This window comes from Chrysochloris asiatica, unplaced genomic scaffold (assembly GCF_000296735.1).
Source record: "Chrysochloris asiatica unplaced genomic scaffold, ChrAsi1.0 scaffold00043, whole genome shotgun sequence".
In the NCBI taxonomy this organism is placed as follows: Eukaryota; Metazoa; Chordata; class Mammalia; order Afrosoricida; family Chrysochloridae; genus Chrysochloris; species Chrysochloris asiatica.
Window position 1 is genome coordinate 4053929 of NW_006408561.1, and position 7152 is coordinate 4061080.

The following is a 7152-nucleotide window of genomic DNA, read 5'->3' on the forward strand; positions in this document are numbered from 1 at the left end:
ATTGTTATCAGAACTGATTGTGAGGGTTGGAAATGTAAAGGTAGACATTTTGTAGCAAGTAGGGGAGTGATTAACTTTGCAGTCTAGGAGCAGAGGTCCCTGGGACCATCAAGGGAGAAGAGCAGAGAGTGGGACCCTACCCAGAGAAGCAGTGATGTCAGGGATGGAGGCAGAGACGATGACATGGAGAGATGGAGCAGCTGGGGAATTTAGATCCAGAGAGGGAGAGGGGCTGTGTGCTGCCAACCAGGGGTGGGGGGGCAGGCTTTCAGGGTATACACTGTGATTAGCTGATGATGCATGAAGGAGACTGTAACCATGGCAGTGAAATTATGTACAATAGGATGAATGTAAAACTAATTTTCTCCCATGTAAGCTATCACATAATTCATAATAAAACGAAGGGAGGGAGGAAGGAAGGAAGGAAGGAGGAAAAGACCAACATGGGTATCAGAAGAGACTCTGAAATTCATAAAAATGTTAAAACAAATGGGAAGAAATTAAGAGATAAAAGAGTTGAACAGAAAATTCCAAATGGAAGCTCGAGAAGACAAAATCAAGTATTATAATGAACTGTGCCAAGACCTGGAGCTAGAAACCCAAAAACACATTCAGCATTTCTCAAGCTGAGGTAACTGAAAAAAAAATTCAATCCTTGACTTGCCAATACTGAAGAATTCTATGGACATAATATTGAATGATGCAGAAAGCATCAAAAGATGTAAGGATTATGCAAAGTCACTATATAGTGGACAATATATATATATATATATATATATATATATATATATAAGATGATATAAGAGCTAGCATATAATCAATAGTCAATGGTACTGGAAAAGTGCAAGGTGCACTGAATGCTTCGGCAAAGAACAAGGTTCTGGGAATAGATGTAATACAAATAGAAATCTTTCAACAAACTGAGGCCACACTGGAGGCACTCACTTATCTATGGCAAGAAATTTAGAAGAGAGCTACCTGGCCAACTGATGGGGAGAGATCCATATTTGTGGCCATTCCAAAGACAGGTGAACCAACAGAATGTAGAAGTTATCAGACAATATCAGTAATATCACATGCAAGTAAAATTTTGCTAAAGATAATAAAAAAATCCCTGTGACAGTACTTTGATAGGGCTAAAGCCCAATTCAGAGGAGGACGGGGAATGAGAATACTGATATGGCAATATGGATGAATCTTAGCTGAAAGCAGAGAATACCATTAAGATAATTATTCTTGTTTTATTGAGTACATAAAGACTTTTGACTGTGTGGATCATGACAAGGTATGGACAACATTGCAGGAGAATGAGCATTTCAAAACACTTAATTATGCTTATGAGGAACCTGCACATAGAGCAAAAGGGAGTAACTTGAACAGAAGAGGACACTGAATGGTTTAAAATCAGCAAAGGTATGTGCCAGGGTTGTATTCTTTCACCATACTAATTCAAGCTGTATGCTTAGCAAATAATCTGAGATGCTATGATAGGGACATCCTAGGGACAAGGAGAAAGGAAGCAGGACCTGGGACCATGGTAGAGAAAATAACAACAGATGCAGTCAACCACAAAGGAAAAGAATCATAAAGCCAAACCACCAAGCAGAATCAGTCAAAATTACTACAACCAACCATACAGAAAAAAACCCCACTAGCTAGGAACTTTACCTAAACCTGGGCACGTGCATTTGGAAGCAAGATGACCTTTAATGATATTTGTCACCTTTGTTTTATTAGCATACTAAATTCTACACCCCTTGGCACCCTAGTGGATCTTCTTAAGTGCTGTTGAGTTGGTTCTGACCCATAATGAACCAGTATAGGGTTTCTGAGGAGCGGCTGATGAGCTGAACCACCAACCTTGTGATTCAAACCTACTTTGCAGTTCAGTGCATTAACCCACAGCACCACATCAGGATTTCTCCACCACTTTTCTAGGAATTAAATTAACATTCCTCCCATTTATTACCCTATGCAAGAGCAGATACATTAAAAATGAGGATCGAAGACCCCACCTCAACTTTGAGATTGTACTTTTGCTTTCCCAAAAAACTGCTTGTGCTTGAAAGTCAGCTTGTTTGATCATGGTCAAGTGTAACTCGCCCCTAATTCTTTGGGTGTGGTGAATGAAATGAACCTATATCCGGAGGACAACAGCTGGATTATATTAAGAAAATCTGTGGAATCAGGACTGGAGGAAGACTCATTAACAACCTGTGATAAGCAGATAAAACATTGCTTGCTGAAAGCAGAGGACTTAAAATACTTACTGATGAAGATTAAAGACCACAGCCTCAGTACAGGTTGCATCTCATTGTAAAGAAAACAAACATCCTCACCACTGGACCATTAAATAATACCATGGTAAATAGAGAAAAGAATGAAGTTATCAAAGACTTCATTTTGCTCGATAAACCATCAACACTCATGGAAGTAGCAGTAAAGAAATCAAACAATGTATTATATTAGGAAAATCTGCTGCACAAGACCCCTTTGAAGTGTCTAAGAAAAAAGATGTCAGTTTGAGGACTGAGGTGCCTGACCCAAACCATGGTATTTCCAATAGCCTCATAGCATGTGAAAGATGGACAATGAATAAGGAAGATCATTGAAGAGTTGATGCATTTGAGTTAAGGTGTTGGAGGAGAGTATTAAAAGTACTCTGGATTGTCGAAAGAACAGATCTGTGTTGGAAGAAGTACTGCCAGAATGCTACTTAGAAGCCAGGATAGCCAGGTTTCATCTCTACTTTGGACATATTATCTGGCGGGACCAACCCATGGAGGTCAGCATGTTTGGTAAAGTGGAAGGACAGTGAAAAAGAAGATTCCCAATGAGTTGGATTGGCACAGTGACAGCAGTAATGGGCTCAAGCATTGCTTCACGCAGGACTGGGTCGTACTTTGTTCTGTTGTGCATAAAGACGTATCAACTTTGGTATCGACTCAACAGCACCGAAGAACAAAAATGGGAGTCCTGGTGTGGCATTGTACTGTAAACACTGGACTACTAGCTGCAAGACTTGTGGTGCAAACCCATCAGCTGGCCCCTTGGAAACCCTATGTTGTTTGTAGTTACCTGCCGTCGAGTAGATTCCAACTCAAACCTATATAGGGTTTCTGAGGAGCAGCTGATGGGTTTGAATCGCTTATTTTATGATTAGCGATTATCCTACAGCGTTGATATGGATTCAAAACCGACTTGATGTCACATAACAACATAGGCCTGCTTGTCAAGGATTTTATTTGACTTAGATCCACAATTGATGCTCATGGAAGCAACAGTGAAGAAATCAAATGATAAACTGCATTGGGCAACTCTGCTGCATTGACTTAAAATTTTAAAACAGAGTAAAGATGTCACTTTGAGGACAAGGTGCACCTGACCAAAGCCATGGTATTTTCAATCACCTCATATACATGTGAAAATTGTACAATAAGGAAGACTGAAGAATCAATGCATTTTAATTATGATTTTGGTGAAGAATATTGACAGTACCATGGAATGTCAGAAGAATGAACAAATGTGTCTTGAAAGAATACAGCCAGAATGCTCTTTAGAAGTGAGGATGGTGAGACTTCAATCTCACATACTTTGGACACATTATCAGGAGAAACCAGTCCCCAAAGAAAGACATCATGCTTGATAACATAGCGGATGGTTGAAAGAGGAAGACCTTCAACAAAATGGACTGACAGAGTGGCTCCAACTAGCTAAAATACACCAATTTTGTAGATGCTGCAAGACTGGGCAGTATTTCCTACACTGGATCGCTAAGCCATTGCTAATTCAATGGCACCTAACAACATAGGTCTATAGTGGTATCTTATTGTAGTTTTAATTTCCATTTCCCTCATGATTATGTTGAGTGAATATCATTTCAAGTGTTTGCCATTCACCTTTGGTGAAATGGTTATGTACACTTTTCCTCATTTTGTTTTCTTATTGTTGAGTTTTGAGAGTTTTTTCCTGTATTTTGAGTTATGTGCTGTGGAGTCAGTTCTGACGCATAGCGACCTTGTATAGGGTTTCTGAGGCTGTAAATCTTTATGGGAGCAGAAAGCCTCATCCTTCTCCCATGGACAGCTGGTAGTTTCGAACTGCTAACCTTAAGGTTCGCAGCCCAATATTTTGAGCACATATCCTTTATCAAATACACTTTGCAAATATTTTGTTTGACTTTCATTCTTTTAATAGAATCTTTCCAAGAGTTTGTAATTCTGCTCAAAGCTGTTATCAGTGTTTTAAAAATAGATTGTACAATTGATGTCAGCAGCATTTTAATATGGCTGTTACATTAATTGGTTCCCTGCAGTAGACTTTTAAAGTTGTCCTCACATAAATCTTGCACATTTCTTACTTTTCAGTGTATTCCTTGGATAACACTACTGTGAACTTATTTTAATCATCTTTTATACAATATACACATCACACTGCTGTGGCTGTGGCTTTTTGGACACATGGCCGGAAGATATAGCTGGTCTGAGGGTCACTAGGGTCTTACATAGAATGCAGAACTAGAACGCCATGTCTTCTTGCCACATAGTTTTGTAATGTAACTTGTGTTGTCTATTGATAGAACCTAATATTGTGCCAGCTGGTAAAGAAATGTTTTCATGGTCCCGGCTCCAGGGTCTCAAAGTAGGGAAAAATAGATCGACTTGGTGCTGCTTATTGGCACATTCTTAGCTTGTTTTTAGTCTATCTTCTCTTCTGTTTTATTATGTTGTTGTTGTTAAGTGCCGTCAAGTCGGTTCCGACTCATAGCGACCCCTGTACAGGGTTTCCGAGGGTGTAAATCTTTATGGGAGTAGAAAGCCTCATCTTTCTCCCGCGGAGCGGCTGGTAGTTTCGAACCGCTGACCTTAAGTTTCGCAGCCCGATTCGTAACCACTACGCTACCAGAGCTCTGTTTTATTATACACCACTCTAATCAGGATCTCCCTATCTCTTCCTATGTTTCTCTAAATGCTTCCTTATTGGTCTTACTGCTTTACTCTTAAAAAAAAAAAAAAAGGCCATTCTTGTTGTTGTTCAGTGCCATTGAGTCAGTTCTGACTCATAGAGACCCTGTATAGGGTTTTTGAGGAGTGGCTGGTGAATTTGAACTGCCAACCTTCCAGTTCAAACTGACCTTGCAGGTGAGTGCTTATCCTACGGTGTCACACCAGGACTAGGCACATAATAAAATATTGTTGAAATATTTGACATGAAAAATGTTTCTCATTTAAATTAAAAAAACTTCAATAGTAACTACAAAACACTATGTTCAAGATAAACAAGTTTTATAAATATAAAATTTATAGTCAGAAAATCTAAGAGGATGCACAGCAAAATGTGGTCAATATTCCTTTTGCACCATGTCTATATTATCTGTGTTTTAAATCAGGGTTAACAGAATTTGAACTAAATTTGTTAATAATGCTAAGTATTTTAGTGCTCAGAAATCAAAGTTCATTATTTTTATGGAAACAACTTTGAGAATTAAATGGTAATGTAAATGAGGAAGCAAACAGACATAAAATGACAAGGCAAGCAAGTGACAAAAGAATTACAATCTTTTGCCTCACTGGCCAATATAGTAGATATAGTTAAGCAAAAACACTTTATTTTAGTCATTAAACAGCAAAATGTTCACTCCCCGCCCAAGATAATCATAATTAACTTAAAAAAAATAAGCATTTACAATGTATATTCAAAACATTTCCCTATAGTGGGAAACAGCATTATATAATCTCAAGATTAAAAAATTAAAAAAACCAAAAATCCATTCTGTTGCCTTTATAAAACAAAACAGATGCAGGAAGACCATACTTTAGGTCCTTCTCCATGAACTAACATTATATTATTTCTATTTTGTAAAATCTGTTGTAATTTAGTAATCCTTGTAATTCTGACGTGATTTCAAACTCAATACCATACTGACAGTTATCAAAACCTCTAAGCATGCCAACAATTTCCTATCACTCTTCATCACAATGTAAATTCTTGATCCTATTCACATGCCCAGGGAGTCCTGTTTGTGGAGCTGTGGGTTAATGCGCCAGACTGCAAAGCCGTTTGTTTGAACTGCGAGGTCAGCGCTTCAAGCTCACCAGCTGCTCCTTGGAAACCCTATATAGGGTCCGAATCCACACTTAACAAACACATGCCCACAAGCTCCAAGCAGCAGCTGTGATGTGTTGGTGGTAACTAGCGTTAGCAGGCATGGCTACATCAGAAGTCCCTGTCTTTATCCTTGTCTCCGTAGAACAGTAATGTATTTTAAAGCCTCAATTTGAAGATTATACTCTCCAATGAAAACCTCCAAGTTCCCCTAAATAGAGTATATTGATTCCCTTCTTACCTTCCCGCTGTAAACAGATTTGGTTTCCAACACTTCTCATATTGGAAAGATTCTGTCACCACTTCATTTGACTAATTCCTGAGTCAGGTGGGGCTACTTCTTCCAAGAAACTTTCCCTAATAACTCATATACACTAAGTCTGAATTAGTACCCATTCTTTATACGCCAGTAAAGCCACTTCTGAAACACCAGTCAATGGAAACTACAAAAAATTGGCACACGAGATCACGAGTCAGAATCAACTTGATTGATGGCAACTGGTGTGAGGAGGATCTGAAAAGTCCATGAAATCACAGCACAGAGACTAGGGTAATAAACAGTTAAAGAAATTGGGAGGGGCTGGAAAGCAAGAAGATGGTAATGATTTAAATCAAGGGCATTTGGCTATTTGTCATTAAAGAATTGTTAATTTTCAAAAGAGGTGATAATAGTATTGTGGTTGTGCTAAAAAAAAAAAAAAAAGATGATGCATAATGAAATGTTGGAGATATGCTTCATAATAGTCCAAGGGAGATAGGGAAGGTGATATAATGTTGTTAGGTGCCATCCAGTCAGTATTGACTCCTAGCAACCTTATGCACAGCAGAACGAAACACTGCCCAATCGTGGGCCAACCTCACTATCATTGCCACGCTTGAGCCATTGATGCTGCCACTTGGCCAATCCATCTCACTGGGGATCTTCCTCTTTTTCTCTGACCCTCTACCTTACCAAACATGATATCCTTCTCCAGCAACTGGTCCCTCCTGACAATATGTCCAAAGTATGAGAGATGAAGTTTGGCCATATTGGCTTTCAAGGCGCAC